Below are 17535 nucleotides of genomic sequence, written 5' to 3'. Positions count from 1 at the left end.
CTGTGATTCTGTTTCTGTTTTGCTATATATGTTCATTTGTTTTAGTTTTTAGATTCCAGGTAGAAGCAATATCATACAGTATTTGTCTTCCTCTGTCTGACTTACTTCACTAAGCATAATATTTTCTAGGTCCATCCACATTGCTGCAAATGGCAGAATTTTATTTTTTTTTAATGGATGAGTAATTTTCCATTGTGTATGTATGCTACATCTTTTTAATCCAGTCATCTTTTTTTAAAAAATTGAAGTATTTACAATGTTGTGTTAGTTTCTGGTGTACAGCAAAGTGATTCAGTTACATATATATAATATATATAATATATATATATAATTTTAGATATTTTTTCCATTATAGCTTATTACAAGTTATTGAATATAGTTCCCTGTGCTATACATAGGACCTTGTTGTTTATCTATTTTATATATAGTAGTTCATATCTTCTAATCTCAAACTCCTAATTTATCCCTTCCTCACCCCCCCACCACTTTCCCCTTTGATAACCATAAGTTTGTTTTCTATGTCTGTTAGTGTTTCTGTTTTGTAAATAAGTTAATTTCTATCATATTTTATTTTCCACATATAAGTGATATCATATGGTATTTGTCTTTTTCTGTCTGACTTCACTTATTATAATAATCTTTAGGTGCATCCATGTTGCTGCAAATGGCATTATTTCATTCTTTTTTATGACTGGGTAGTATTCCATTTTATATATATACACCACATCTTCTTCATCCATTCATCTACTGATGGACACTTAGGTTGCTTCCATGTCTTGGCTATTATAAATTGTACTGCTATGAACACTGGAGTGCATGTATCTTTTTGAACTAAAGTGTTTGTCTTTTCTGGATACATGCCCAGGAGTGGGATTGCTGGATCATATGGCAACTCTATTTTCAGTTTTTTAAGGACCTCCATACTGTTTTCCATAGTGGTTGCACCAATTTACATTCCCACCAACAATGTAGGAGGGTTCCCTTTTCTCCACACCCTCTCCAGTATTTACTATTTGTAGACTTTTTAATGATGGCCATTCTGACCAGTATGAGGTGATACCTCATTGTGGATGTGATTTGCATTTCTCTAATAATTTGCGATATTGAGCATATTTTCATGTGTTTTTTGGCCATCTGTATGTCTTCTTTGGAGAAATGTCCATTTACGTCTTCTGCCCATTTTTTGATTGGTTCTTTTGGGTTTTTGTTATTGAATTGTGTGAGTTGTTTGTATGTTTTGGAAATTAAGCCTTTGTTGGTTGCCTCATTTGCAAATATTTTCTTCCAGTCAGTAGATTGTCTTTTCATTTTGTTTATGGGTTCCTTTGCTGTGCAGAAACTTATAAGTTTTATTAGGTCCCCTTTGTTTATTTTTGTTTTCTTTCTATTGCCTTGGGAGACTGACCTAAGAAAACATTGGTACAATTTATGTCAGAGAATGTTTTGCCTATGTTCTCTTCTAGGAATTTTATGGTGTCATGTCTTATATTTAAGTTTTTAAGCTATTTTGAGTTTATTTTTGTGTATGGTGTGAGAGAGTGTTCTAACTTCATTGATTTACATACGGCTGTCCAGCTTTCCCAACACCATTCCAGTCATCTGTTGATAGGCACTTGTGTTGCTTCCATGTCTTGGTTATTGTAAATAGGGTTGCTGCGAACATTGGGGTGCATGTCCCTTATCAAATTAGTGTTTTCTTTTTTCTCCAGATATATACCAAGAGTGGAATTGCTGGATCCTATGGTAGTTATAATTTTAGTTTTTTGAGGGACCTCCATATTGTTTCCCATAGTGGCTGCCCCAATTTACATTCCCAGCAACAGTGTACAAGGGTTCCCTTTTCTCTGCATCCTTGCCAACATGTGCTATTTGTAGACTTTTTGATGATAGCCATTGTGACGTGTGTTAAGTGATATATCTTTGTTGTTCTCATTTGCATTCCTCTAATAATTAGCAATGTTGAGCATCTTTTAGTGTGCCTGTTAGCCATCTGTATGCCTTCTTTGGAAAAATGTCTATTCATTTTTTGATTGGGTTGTTTGTTTTTTGATATTGAATTATATGGGTTGTTTATGTATTTCGAATATTAACGTCTTGTTGGTCATATCATTTGAAAATATTTTTTCCCATTCAGTAGGTTGTCTTTTTGTTTTGTTGATGGTTTCCTTTGCTGTGCAGAAGCTTTTAAATTTAATTAGGTCCTATTTGTTTACTTTTGCTTTTATTTCTTTTGCCTTAGGAAATAGATGCAAAACATATTGCTACGGTTTATGTCAAAGAGTGTTCCGCTTATGTTCTCTTCCCATTTTATGGTTTCAGGTCTTACATGTAGGTCTTTAATTCATTTTTAGTTCATTTTTGTATATGGTATGAGGAAATAATCTAATCTCATTGTTTTACATGTGGCTGTCCAGTTTTCCCAGCACCAGTTATTGAAGAGACTGTCTTTTCTCCATTGTATATTCTTGCCTCCTTTGTTGTAGATTAATTGACCTTAAGTGCATGTGTTTATTTCTGGGCTCTTTATTCTGTTGCATTGATCTATGCATCAGTACCATGCTGTTTTGATTACTGTAGCTTTGTAGTGTAGTCTGAGGTCAGGGAGGGTGGTACCTCCAGCTTTGTTCTTTTTTCTGAAGATTGCTTAAGCAATTCAGGGTCTTTTGTGGTTCCATATAAATTTTAGGATTATTTGTTCTAGTTTTGTGAAAAATGTCATGGGTATTTTGATAGGGTTTTTTATTAAATCTGTAGATTGCTTTGGGTAGTATGGCCATTTTAACAATACTAATTCTTCCAGTTCAAGAGTATGGCCATTTTAACAATAGCAATTCTTCCAATCCAACAGTACAGCATATCTTTCCATTTCTATGTACCATCTTCACTTTCCTTCATCAGTGTATTAGAGTTTTCAGAGTATGGGTCTTTCATCTCCTTGGTTAAATTTATTCCTTGATATTTCATTCTTTTTGATGTGATTTTAAACTGGATTTTTTAACTCTCTATTTCTTTTTATTTTATTTAAAACTTTTTATTGGTGTATAATTGATTTACAATGTTGTGTTAGTTTCAGCTGTCCAGCAAAGTGAATCTGTTATACATATACATATATCCACTCTTTTTTAGATTCTTTTCCCATTTAGGCCATTACAGAGTATTTTTAACTTTTTATTTCTGATATCTCATTATTAGTGTAGAGAAAAGCAACAGATTTCTGTGTATTAATCTTGTATTCTGTGACTTTACTGAATTCATTCATTAGTTCTAATAGATTTTTGGTGGAAACTTTAGGACTTTCTGTATAAAGTATCATGTCATGTGCAAATAGTGACAGTTTTACTTCTTCCCTTCCAGTTTTGAAGCCTTTTAGTCCTTTTCTTGTCTGATTGCAGTGGTTTATGACTTCCAATATTATGTTAAATAGAAGTGGAAAGAGTGGGCATCCTTGTCTTCTTCTTGAATTTAAAGAAAATGCCTTGAGCTTTTCACCATTGAGTATGATGTTAGCTGTGGGTTTGACATAAATGGCCTTTATTGTGTTGAGATATGCTCTCTCTATACCAACTTTGGTGAGAGTTTTTATCATTAATGGATGTTGAATTTTGTCAAAGGCTTTTTCTGTGTCTATTGAAATGATCATGTGATTTTTTTCCCCCTTCCTTTCAATTGATTTGTTCAAATTATCTCTTTCTTCTTGATTCAGTCTGGGCAGGTTATATGTTTCTAGAAATTTGTCTTTTTTTTTAGGCTGTCTAATTTGTTGACATATAACTGTTCCTAGAATTCTCTTATGATTGTTTGTATCTCTGTGGTATTTGTTGTTGTGTCTTCTCTTTCATTTCTTATTTTGTTTATTTGGGTTCTCTCTCTTTTCTTTGTGAGCCTGGCTAAAGGTTTATCAATTTTGCTTATCTTTTCAAAAAACTAGCTCTTGGTTCATTGATCTTTTCTGGGTTTTTTTTTTTTTTTGTCTCTGTATTCTTTATTTCCTCTTTGGTATTTATTATTTCCTTCCTCTGCTGACTTTGGGCTTTGTTTGTTCTTATGTTTTTAATTTCTTCAGGTGATAGGTTGTTTATTTGAGACTTTTCTTCTATCTTGAGGGAGGCCTGTATTGCTGTGAACTTCCCTCTTAGAATGGCTTTTGCTGCATCCCATAGATTTTGGAGTTGTGCTTCCATTTTCATTTGTCTTGAGTTATTTTCTCATTTCCTATTTGGTTTCTTCATTGATAGATTGGTCTTTTAGTAGTGTCTTGTTTAGTCTCCACATGTTTTTTCTTTCCCCATTTTTTCTTTCTATAATTGATTTCTAGTTTCATACTATTGTGGTTAGAAAAAAATGCTTGATAAAATTTCGATCCTCTTAAATTTGTTGAGGCTTGTTTTCTGTATCCTGCTGCTTTTGAATGTAATGTCCTGTAGATATTTATTAAGTTCACCTTGTCTATTGTAGCATTTAAGACCACTGTGGCCTTACTGATTTTCTATCTAGATGATTTGTCTAATGAAAACAGTGGGGTGTTAAAGTCTCCTGTTATTATTATATTATTGCAAAGTTCTCCCTTTATGTTCTTTGGTATTTGCTCTTTTTTAAAAAAATAAATTTATTATTTATTTGTTATTTTATTTTTGGCTGTCTTGGGTCTTTGTTGCTGTGTGCAGGCTTTCTCTAGTTGCAGCGAGCAGGGGCTACTCTTTATTGCGGTGCATGGGCTTCTCATCGCGGTGGCTTCTCTTGTTGTAGAGCATGGGCTCCAGGTGCGCGGGCTTCAATAGTTGTGGCACGCAGGCTCAGTAGTTGTAGCTCTCAGGCTGTAGAGTGCAGGCTCAGTAGTTGTGGAGCACGGGCTTAGTTGCTCCACGGCATGTGGGATCTTCCTGGACAAGGGCTTGAACCCGTGTCCCCTGCATTGGCAGGCAGATTCTTAACCACTGTGCCACCAGGGAAGCCCAGTATTTGCTTTTTATATTTAGGTGCTCCTGGACTTCCCTTCTCATCGCCACCGCGATGAGAAGCCCGCGCACTGCAACAAAGAGTACCTCTGGCTCGCAGCAACTAGAGAAAGCCCGTGAACAGCAACAAAGACCCAACACAGCCCCAAATAAATAAAAATTTTTAAATGTTTATATTTAGGTGCTCCTGTATTGGGTATATATATGTTAATGGTGTGATAGTCTATTCTTGTATTGATCCCTTTATTATTATATAATGCCCTTTGCCTTTTTTTGTAGCCTTTGGTTTAAAGTCTACTTTGTCTGGTATGAGTATTTCTACCCCTCTTTCTTGTCATTTCTGTCTGCATGACATGTCTTTTTCCATCCCCTCACTTTAATCTGTGTTTCTTTACCTGTGAAGTGAGTCTCTTGTAGGCAGCATATACAAGGGTCTTTTAAAAAAAAATTCAATCATCTACTCTATGCCTTTTTATTGGAGCATTTAGTCCATTGACATTTAAAGTAATTATTGATAGGTATGTACTTAATGCCATTTTATTACTTGTTTTCTGGTTGTTTTTGTAGTTCTCTGTTCATTTCATCTCCTTTTTGTTTCTTCCCTGTGGTTTGATGATTTTCTTTAGTAGTATGCTTTTGTTTCTTTCTTTTTAGGCTTTTTGACTCTGTTGTAGGTTCTTGATTTGTGTTTACCATGGGGTTCATATATGTTGAGCTATAAGTATATCTACTTGTTTTAAACTGGTAGTCATTTAAGTTCAAACACATTCTAAAAATGTTTTACTCCCTTTCCTCACATTCAGTGTTTTTGATGTTATATTTTACATTTTCATGTTTATCACTTAACTGTTTATTGTAGTTATAGTTGGTTTGATAGTTTTCTGTCTTTTAATCTGCATGCTAGCTTAAGTGGTTGATCCTTAGTCCTTATTATATATTTGCCTTTCCTAGTGGGAGTTTCCCTATCCTGTAGATTCTTTTTTTCTGCTTAGAGAAGACTCTTTAACATTTCTTTTAGGGTAGGCTTAATACTGATGAACTCTTTTAGTTTTGCTTGTCTGAAAAATTATTTATGTCCACTTTGATTCTAAATGATAATCTTGCTGAGAAGAGTATCCTAAGATGCAGGGTTTTCCCTTTAAGTACTTTGAATATATCATGCCAGTCCCTTCTTGCCTGAAAAGTTTCTGCAGAGAAATCAGCTGATAATTTTATGAGGATTCTCTTGTATATAATGCTGTTTTTCCCTTGCTGCCTTTAGAATTCTCTAACTTTTGTAATATTAATTATATGTCTTGATGTGGGTCCACTTGCATTCATCTTGTTTGGGACCCTCTGTGCTTCCTGTACCTGGATATCTGTTTCTTTCTTCAGGTGTGGGAAGTTTTTGGCCATAATTTCCTCAAATATATTTTTTATCCCCTTCTCTCTATCTTCTCCTTCCGGGACCCCTGTGCTGCAAGTGTTGGTATGCTTAATATTATTCTAGAGATCTCTTAAACTCTTTTCTTTTTTTAAAAAAATTGTTATTCTTTTTGCTGTTCAGATTGGATGATTTCTTTGGTGAAGTATCTGTTCAAATCTTTTGGTGGGAGAGCTGGATATGACATGAATGCAAGTCACGTCTTTCCTCAGGGTGTGCTGGCAGCTATCACCTTGGTAGGGGGTGGGGCTGGAGATGGAGTGGCTAGAATTGGAGCCAGGTATGAGGCAAGACTTCCCTTATGCTCAGTGGCTGTCACCATCCTATCAGGGGCCGGGTCTGATCCCAAGATGCTGGAACAGAAGCCCCAAGCATCAGGCCTGAGATGGCTCTGTGTGTACTTTCCCGTCTCCCAGCATTGGAACCCTGCCTCAGAGAGCAGGAGTGATGAAGCAAGGCGGGCCTGTGTGGACTCTTGGCTTGTGTTGATCATAGATGGAGGTTTGAGCTGTCTCCCATATGCTGCCTGTGCAGGTGCCTTCAACTGTTTCCCTTTCTCTGTGCAGGTGCATCCTTGGGTGAAAGTCCCCTTTGTCCCTCACAGCCAATCCCTGGCCCCAGCCTCCACCACTCCTGCCCTGTCGTGGAATGGCTCCACAGGGCAGGTGGGGCCTGTGTGGACTCTCGGTGTGTACTGTGGCATGACCTGTGCTAGAGCACCTGCTGTTAGAGTTCTGGGCTGCTTTTGATGTGCTGCTTAAGTAAGCGCCAACAATGGCTGCCACTGGCCCACCCGGGCTCCACCCTGGAACCAGGTCATCTCTGCATCCCATGGCTGAATTTCCTCCTTGGTCATGGCAGCCCTGGATCCTGTGCTACATTGTGATGTGCAGTAAGTGGAGCTGGAGTGTTTGCTTGGATCTGGCTGGGGCGCTCACCGGAGCGGGAAACCGGCAGCCACTAGAGCAGTCTTGTAGCTGCCCTCTCCACCCTGCCTTGGGGGCAAGCCAGCATGTGTACACATTCCTCATGGAGTCCAGACTTCCCACAGCCTTCCTGTTAGTCCCAGTGGTCCTCCAACCAGCCAAGGCAGCTTGTCTCCCCTGTGCGGGATGGACCCGGGGACTGGGATGCCCAACCTGTGGCTCTTACTGCTCTCTCCCCAGGGCACGTCTCCACCCATGTTTTCTCCCTTTTCCTTTGAGTGCCCTCCTAGGGGCACAGGTCCTGCCCTGTTCGCTTTTCTTCTCTTCCTACTAGATTATATGTAGATCTTTCTTACAGCCTTCATTGTACAGGAGTCTTTCTGCCAGTTTCCAGTTACTTTTTAGTGAGAATTGTTCCACGTATAGATGTATTTTTGATGTATCTCTGGGGGAGGTGAGTTCCTTGTCCTCCTATTTTGCTATTTTGAATGGGATCTCTCCAGTATACTTCTCTTTTATTAGTCACCTGAGCTGGTGGTAGCAGTAGATTCTGCCTGGAGTAATTGTTCAGACTGGTGGTTGTGCCATGAGTAATACAAGTCTTCTGTCTCTGACCAAGGGGTTTCACGTCCTCTGCCAGCATCAGATTTTAAGACCTTCTCTAACTGTACAGTAATTTACAAAGTATGGGCAGTGAAAGTGAGACCAGCGCTGTAATCCAGCCTGCTTTTTCCTCTGTGGTTTCTCTCCACCCCCATGAGTTACTTGGCTCCTAGGCTCCACGCACCTCCCCTGCCTCCTGCCCCCCGGGGTCTGCGCCACTTACGAAAAGAAACCCTGTATTTTATAATAATGTTGGTGAAATATTAAATATTAAAGCAAAAAGACACCACTTGCAATAGCCCTTCAAAATATAAAATACTTAGGAATAAATATAACAAAATATGTATAATATTTGAATGTTGAAAACCAAAAAACAGTGATGAGAAAAATTTTAAAAGACCTAAACAAATAGAGAGGGATGCTATTTCCATGGATTGGGAGACTCAGCATGATAAACATGTCTATTCTCATCAAATTAATCTATAAATTCAATACAATATTCATTGATATCCCAAGAAGCTTTTTTTGTTAAAATTGACAGGTTGATTTAAAAATGTTATGGAAATACAAAGGACCTCAATTTTGTAATTAAAGAACAAAACTGGATGACTACTCGAGACTTATTATAAAACCATAGCAGTCAAGACAGGGTAGTATTGGTGAACGGAGAGTGATAAAGATCAATAGACATGAATCCAGAAATAGTCCCTCACGAATATGGTCAACTGATTTTCAACAAAAGTGCCAAGGTAATTCAATAGAGGAAGAACAGACTTTTTAACAGAGAGTGCTGAAACAAGTATGCATCCACATTTGAAAAATGAAATGACCCATGTATCATACCATATTTAACAGTGAATGCAAAATGGATCATAGGCTATTAAATGTAAAATCGGAAACTATGAAATTTCTAGAAGTAAACCTAGAAGAAAATCGTTGTGACCTTGGTTAAACAAAAATTTCTTAGCTGGGACACATGAAACATAAAACACAAAAGAAATATACATAAAAGAAAAAGATTAATAAATTGGACTTCATCAAAATTTAAAATGTCTGTTCTTTGAAAGATACTATTAAAAATGTAAGTAAAGTCATAGACTGAGAGAAAATATTTGCAAAACACGTATCAGGATTTATATTCAGAATGTATAAAGAACTTTCAAAACTCAATAGTAAAATAACAAAATCCAATTTAAAAAATGAGCAAGATATTTGAACAGATACTTCACCAAAGAGGAGGTTCTGATGGCTGATTGCAAATAAGCACATTAAAATATATTTAACATCATTAGTTACTGTGGAAAGTTACTGTGGAAACGCAAACTGAAGCAATGAGATACTACATATATTTAGCAGAATAACAAAAAGGAGAAAAGAAAGAACCCTGCCCCTAACTCTTCCCCCACCCCAGCCCCAATCTGACAATTCCAAGTGTTGGTGATTATATGAGGATATGGAACACCTGGGATTTTTATACACTGCTGGGGGGAATATAAAATAAAAGAGCCATTTTGGAAAACAGTTTGGCCGTTTCTTATAAACAAATAATTACTATAGGGCCAGAAATCCCATTCCTTGGTATTTACATAAGAGAAATGAAAACATATGTCTACACAAAGACCTGTATGCATATATTTATAGCAACCCAAATGCCCATCATTTGGTAAATAGATAATCAAAACACCTATACAATGGAACAGTGCTCATTAATAAAAAGAAATGAAGTGCTGATACATGCAACAATAAGACATACAGGAAAAAGTAAAACTATAGAGACAAGTTACATCAATAGTTGTTAGGCACTAGGGGCAGAGGGCAGGAATTTAAATTTACTACAAAAGGGCATGAGGGAGCACTTTGATAGAAATAATCAATATCTTAATTGTGATGGTAGTTACAAAACTGTTTACATGTGTCAAAATGCACAAAACTGTACACCAAAAGTGAATTTTACCGTATGTAAATAAAAAAGTGGTGGGGAGTAATGAAAAGATTTAAACATAGAATTAAGTCTAAATACTAGTTACAAATTTGGTTGCAGTATCATACTCAGAGTGATAATTCCTTCATTTGAAATAAGGAACTGGATTCAAAATCAGAGTTTATGTATTGTATTTTTAAATTGCTAAATTAGAAATAATAAAAATAAATGTACCTAAGCTTTCAATTCAAGCAGTTGTAAAGAGAATTATGAAATAAGTCAAAGGAGACCAGGAGGAAGAAACTAATAAAGGTAAAAGCAGTTTTTAGTAGATTAGAAAATAGGAACAAGAAGATTTGGTTAATAAATCCCAAAAATATTTATTGAGGAAACTATAAAATAAATTGCTGCCCAAATACTGAAGAAATCAAATGATACCAGGAATTGGAATAGGTTGTAACCACAGATAAGATACAAAATATAAGAGAATGAGATGAGAAACTTAATGCTGTGCTAACTTTTCAATTTCTTTTATTTAACATAGCATTTATTTATCCTGTTTAAGTAATAGTTTTCATGGCAGAAATATGTGGAAAAGAATACTTAAAATCACTCATAATCCTATCAGTAATAACTGTATTATTACTGTTATTATTACTATTATGTTATTGCAGGTATAATTTGCTACCTGTCTATCTCCATATTTATCTATCGATACATTGTAGTTTTTATAAAAAGAGGATAATTCTCTACATTATGTATATTTCTAGAAGCAGAATTCCTGGATAAAATTACATAAAAATTTTTAAGAATTTTGATTTTGTTCTCAAATTGTCCTCCAGAAATAACATAATCCAGAAATCCAGAAATAACATAATTATCTTGTGAGCAGAGTATGAGTGCCTACTTCCCTACCCATTTGCCAATACTGAGTATTAGATTTTTAAGAATTTTAAAAAATAAATTTAAAAAATAAATAAAACAAATTATTTTAATTATAATAAATTATTTATAAATTTATAAATTGTAAATTATTATAAATAAATTTATAATATAATTATAATATAATTATATAAATAAATTATAAATAAATTTATAATAATTTATTTAAATTATTTAATAAATTATTTAAATAAAAATAAATTTTTAAGAACTTTGATTTTGTTCTCAAATTGTCCTCCAGAAATAACATACTCCAGAAATAGCATAATTATATTGTGAGCAGAGTATGAGTGCCTACTTCCCTACCCATTTGCCAATACTGAGTATTAGATTTTTAGTACCCATTTGCCAATACTGAGTATTAGATTTTTTTTCAATCTTTGCAATTTAACATGTGAAAAGTGGCATTTAATTTTTAAAATAAATTTTAAAAAATTAATTAATTTTTGGCTGTGTTGGGTTTTTGTTGCTGTGCATGGGCTTTCTCTAGTTGCGGTAAGCGGGAGCTACTTTTTGTTGTGGTGCACGGGCTTCTCATTGCGATGACTTATCTTGTTGTGGGGCACGGGCTCTAGGCGCCCAGGCTTCAGTAGCTGTGGCACACGGGCTCAGTCATCATGGCTCGTGGGCTCTAGAGCGCAGGGTCAGTAGTTGTGGCTCACAGGTTTAGTTGCTCTGCGGCATGCAGGATCTTCCCAGACCAGGGCTCAAACCCGTGTCCCCTGCACTGGCAGGAGGATTCTTAACCACTGTGTCACCAGGGAAGTCCCAATCTTATGCTTTTTATACCCAAATGTTACATGTTCTTCAAAGAAACCCTAGAAAATTCAGATAAGAGATGAAATTAAGAAAATAAAAGCACCAATAATCCTGTACCTAGAAAAAGTTATGGTGTATATTTATATTCTAAGCTTTATTAAAAGGTGGTATGTATTTGGTCATATTTAAAATGATTTTCAGATTTCAGTGGCTCTACGTCCTGCCCCTTATCTGCCTATATATGAAGTGATTTCTCTCCCTAAACATTTCTAAGAATCCCCAAGATTACTTACACATGTAAAATAGCTGTTTCTCAACTGTGTCACTTACCTTCTGGGATTCTCTGACGGAAGGAAAATGTTTTCTTATAGGAAATCAAAACTTCTGATGCGACCTCTTTGCTTTCCTTTTATTACCATGTTCATTGGTCTCATTTGTCCCTAAGCAGTGCCCAGAAACCTGCTGTTGCTCTTCTGCTCTTGGATTATTTGCCTCACTGAATGCCTCTCACCAGACCTCTGACCCCTGACTGCCTTGCCACCTTGGGTTGTTAGCATTGTGCCACCTCCTCCAATCTTGTGAATCTGGGCTGCCATGGATTGCTGTCCTCATTGTTGTCCTTCTCTAGCTGGTACCAGTCTCTCTTGCTTCACCAAACCTGTTGTCCCTTGATTTTCATTGCCCACCTCTCTCACCAGCCAGGAGGACAATGCCTTCACCTTCTTTTCTTGTGTTCAACTCTTTTCGGACTGGCGTCCCCATAGCAGAGTTGTTTAGATGTCCAGTACATAACTTTTATTTCTACCACAGCCCTTTCCTTTCTAGGGGTTTTGGGCTCTCTGGGCTTGGGGGAAGGCTGGGGAAACTAATGGGAGTGAGGTCAGGTTCTTCTGCCCTTCCTTCCCTTGCCCCTTCTAATTCCTAGGACCTGCTGCTATTTCTGGTGCAAGGTGCCAGATTTCCTCTTTCATGTTGATATGTTCTTTGGACCTCCACGTTCTTTCTTATGTTGAGTCTGGCCTGGCTTTTCTCAGGTCTTCTCTCCTCACAGATCCTCTCATTTATGTCTACATATCTGATGCCCAATTTTAGACAGTTTCAGTTGTTTTCTGTGGGTCCAAAGAGCAAGGGACCTCTTTAAGGTGTCTAAACATTCCATGAAGGTTAAGCAGTTTTCCAGTATTCTTTGACAGTCTTACTCAACAAGTGGTTTGAGAAATTCTGAGATCTAGAGAAAGTGTCCCAAGGAGTTCATGGTATCAAAAGCAATAATGGTGCCTGCTTACATTTATATTAAAGATCAGCAGATAAAATAATTGTTTAAAAAATATCCCTTTAAAAGTGGACATATAGTTCTTCAATATGTAGTTAGTGCACAACGTGGAGATCAAATGAATGTGCTTGTGACTCAGTCACTTAGCCAGACACGGTGAATTGAATATCAACCACCAGCCATTGCTGGACTTGGTCATCACACAGCTGTAAATTATTTTTATTCATAATTATAAAATTATTATTAAGGCTAGACAATTATTTAAGACCATGACATAAGGAACACAGAAACTGCTATATATCAAGTTAATGAAGAATATAAAATATTAATAATTCTCAGATTTTCTTCAATATGAACATCACCACATCTGTAAGCTGCATCCATTAGATCAAAATTCTCATGTAGCACATTAGGAGATATAAGAATAATTTAAAAATTATTATTTAAATGGAGAATATTAGAAGACTTTTCATGTGTGGGAATAAAGACTTTTTAACCACATGTGTTACAATTAGGAGAGTGTACATAAGCAGACAAATGAAACAAAATATGAAAATACTAATTGTATTTTTTTGCATGTAAAATATAAGAATATCAGACATCCATAATAAAATAGTTTTTAATTTATTTTATGCTGTAATTCATAGTTAAATTTAATTATACTCTTGGCTCCCAAGTATCAATATAGTATACTTTAAAAATGATACTTTTTCTTACATAATTAGTCTACATTAACTGCATGTAAAAAGTCAAAACTTGTTTTTGTACATAGTGGGTATATATTATATGTAAATGTACAATTTTTGAAGATTGCATTTAAATGGAATTTATAATACATTTTCAACCTAAAATCATGTCATTATAACATGCAGTATAAAAAAATGGCAGACCCATTAACAAATATCTAAGGGATTGAAGACATTCTCTGTACTGTTCAATGTGGTAGCAACCAACTGCATGCAGCTATTACAATTTAAATTAATTAAAATGAAATAAAATTTAAAATTTAGTTTCCTATTTACACTAGCCACATCCCAATTGCTCAAATAGTGCATGTGACTGGTGGCTATCATATTGGATGGTGCAGTTGTATGACATTTGCATCATTGTTCATAGAAAATTCTATCTGACAGTGTCGATCTATATTATTGTGAAAGGGATTTGTTAGTTAAAATAGTAGGAAAGGCTGCTTTATGTGTTAAAGTTATTCTTGCTAATGTCTTTTCCATGATTATAAGTACTTAGAGAGTAGAATTTATGCCTAACCAGGACTGGTCCATGCTGGACACTAAATACATACAAATACACTTATTTTATCCCAGTACCAATAATGAAGACAACAACAGACAGTGAGCCACAGCCACCGCCCGCCTCTACAGGAGACCCTCCAACACTAGCAGTAGGGCACAGTGACGTGCACACAGTAGGTGACCAATAAACGCCTACACGAAGGAGTGACGACTTAGCAAGAAGGAAGCCACCTTCTACCACGCCTGCCTTCCCCAAGAACTACATTTCCTGGTACGCTTGGCGCCACGTGCTCTTGTGAAGTATAAAGAGAGGCAGTTACTTCCTACTGCCCCTATCCGCCTTCGCCTGGCGGTGCCACAGTGTTTCCTGGGAAAGGTAGTTGTAGCGTTGGTGGTCAAGCCCCAGCAAAGAGAGCGCAAACTAAACTTCCCAGCAAGCAGCGCGCCGACCTGGGAAGAGGGGAAGATGGCGGACGCCGAAGATGGTGTTTTGTGGCCTGCGGGAGCCTCCCGTGCTCCAATTTCGTTCAGCTTCAATCGCACGTCTGCCCGGAGATGGCTGGTGGGAGACGCGGCTCCGGAGAAGGATTTCTTGAAGACCGAAAAACGGAGGGAGCTGCAGAGTGTGCAGCCCTCAGAAGCCCCCAAGGAACTTGTCATCCCTTCGATCCAGAATGGCCATCTTAGGCAGCCACCGACCCAGGCCCCTGGGCCATCCGCACATACTGAGGTCTTGGTGGTTGGGATGCTGTCCCAGGCTGTGAAGGAGCTCATTGAGGAATCCACGAAGTCTCTGGAGGAGAGAGAGAATGCGGGTGTCGACCCCACGCTCGCTATCCCCATGATCCGGAAAGGATGCACCCGCGACGGGGAAGGGGCAGACAGCGAACCCCGGGCTGAGACAGTGCCGGAGGAGGCTGATTATGAGGCAGTCCCTGTAGAGGCCTATGGGCTGGCCATGCTGCGGGGCATGGGCTGGAAACCTGGCGAGGGCATCGGCCGTACCTTCAATCAAGTGGTGAATCCCCGTGTCAGCTCACTGAGGCCCAAGGGGTTAGGGTTGGGCACCAACCTGACTGAGGTCCAGGCCCTGGCCCCCACCGGCCCCCACCACCTGCTGAGGCCAGATGAGGAGCAAGAGAAGGATAAGGAAGACCAGCCTCAGGGACTGGTGCCTGGAGGAGCTGTGGTGGTTCTTTCTGGCCCTCACCGAGGCCTCTATGGGAAGATGGAAGGCCTCGACCCTGACAGTGCTCGGGCCATGGTCCGTCTGGCTGTGGGGAGCCGCATGGTGACTGTTAGTGAGTACTGCCTGCGGCCTGTCTCCCAGCAGGAGTTTGACAAGAACTCCTTGGATCTGAGCCAGGTGAGCAAAACTTCCCCAAGGCAACAGAATGGAGCAACCTCGTCATGGAAGGCCCTTCAGGATCAGGACCTCCACGTCTGGCAGGAGGACTCAGCGAGGAAGCGGAAACACCATCCAGACCGGTGGGACCCTGAGCATCTCAGATGGAGACAGGATGGGCCTGCAGCCAAGATTGAGAAAGCAGCTCCGAGGGGTCAGCACTGGCTGCACAGGGACCTGCGTGTGCGGTTTGTGGACAAGCTGCACAAGGGTGGCCAGTATTACAACACCAAGATGACAATCGAAGATGGCCTGAGCCCAGATACCTGTGTGTGTCTGACAGATGAAGGCCTGGTCCTGGAAGGCCTGAGGGAGGGCATGCTGGAGACCCTAGTCCCCAAGGTCCAGGGCAACCGGGTGATGGTGGTGCTGGGGCCATGGGCTGGAAGGGTGGGCCATCTGCTGGACCGCGACAGAGAGCAGAGCCGGGCTCTTGTGCAGCTGCAGAGAGAGAATCGGGTGGTGGAGCTTCACTATGATGCCATCTGCCAGTACGTGGGCCCCAGCGACTCGGAGGACTGACCTGTGGACACACTTCCCTCACCCAGGTTGTTACCAATCCCATACAGTGTGAAAAGCCTGCCTTCACGAAGGTGGTGGTGGGGTCATGGTTCCGCCCTCCACTTGCAGTGCAGCCCTGGCACAGGATGGACCAGAAGGGAGGCTAGAAACAAACCCAGTATTTGCCAGAACTTAGTATATAATAAAAACCAGTTCAAATGCTTTGTAAAAAAAAAAAAAAAAGACAACAACAGCAGAAGGAACAATGTCACCATATATTTTGATACACTTTATGTTGTATGAAGTGCTTTTGTGTAAATGTTCTCATTTGAGTTTAAAAACAGTTTCAGGAAGTTGGCAGTGATTATTACTCCCATTTTACAGTTGAGAAGTCTGAAATTCAGGGAAGTGAATGGACTTTTCTAGATGATAACAGCAATAATATTAACAGATGGTTTTTGATCATAAATTTTAAATGGTTGTTAATATCTAATGTCTATTGACAGTTAATATTATTAGCTATTGATATCAATAGATAATGTTTCTTGGCCCCTCAATGAATTATGTAATTTAATTATCAGAAACCTCTGATTAGGTACTACTTTTACATTTTTCTATTTTACACATGAGGAAACTAGGGCTTGGGGGAGTTAGGCAACTTGCTCAAAAGTCTGGAATTTGAACTCAGGTAGTCTTCTATGCTTGTATGTTGGGTTAGATTCATACTCTGGCTTTTCCTCTTCTCTAGCTTTGGCCTTTGAGATCCAAAACATGAGCCCACTTGGTAACTTGGTGGTCCCAATTCGACCATCTTGTAAAGAAAGAAAATTTAGCAACTAGTATTGTGTCAGATAATCCCACAATATACACTATATTGAATGTAGCCAACCTTGAGATGCTGTGTACTGATGGCATCTTGATGGGACAGAATGAAGCTATTGGTCAAAGGAAAAAAGGACACGTGCCTCTTTAGAGTCAGCCTTACATTTGTTTGCAGCTGGAAACAATTATGAGTTTCTGCTACAATAGAGAAGACTGACAATATACTGTCAGCCAAAGACCTAGAAATCTCACAATTAAGCCAGTCTCAACTTGGCATTGAGATGCCTCTGTAGTCATGGGTGAGGACCTCCAGGTGTTTACATCATTTTCAGCCCAACATTTTCAGGTACTTCATGTGACTCCAGCTCTGTGACAAATGTGAGTTAAGTTTTCTGAGTCTCAGGGCTTGGGCAGAAATGAAGGTATACAGATGGAGGGCTGATGCAGCGTTTGAAGTATTGTCACGTTTGTGTCAATGGCTGAAAAAGTTTCTGCAAGCAGTCAGAACATGTTGCTGCACGTCAATTAGATAAAAAATTGCTGAGTTTCAGTAAAATTCTGCTGGCCATGAAGGTGAAAACCATATTGTCAGAGCTTTTTGTCATCTATAGGACAAATACTAGGCTTCTTAAGCACTGTGTGTCTGTGTGTATGTGAGAGAGAGAGAGAGAGAGAGAGAGAGGGAGGGAGGGGAAGAGAGAGAGAGAGAGGAAGGGAGGGAGAGTGAGCGAGAGAGAGAGAGAGAGGGAGAGAAA

The 17535-nt window shown here is 38.6% G+C and overlaps 1 protein-coding gene and 1 pseudogene across 4 annotated transcripts in view; both read left to right on the top strand.

The window, feature by feature from the left end:
• PLPPR1 (phospholipid phosphatase related 1) overlaps nt 1-17535 on the top strand; it is a 641182-nt gene that overhangs the window by 201129 nt on the left and 422518 nt on the right. The gene's annotated exons all lie outside the window — the stretch shown is intronic.
• On the top strand, nt 14495-16014 carry LOC115867783 (G-patch domain and KOW motifs-containing protein pseudogene; annotated as a pseudogene).

The sequence above is a fragment of the Globicephala melas genome, chromosome 6, assembly GCF_963455315.2.
Source record: "Globicephala melas chromosome 6, mGloMel1.2, whole genome shotgun sequence".
NCBI lineage: Eukaryota > Metazoa > Chordata > Mammalia > Artiodactyla > Delphinidae > Globicephala > Globicephala melas.
Note: the sequence above shows the minus strand (reverse complement) of the source record. Positions and strands in the feature narration are given on the sequence as shown.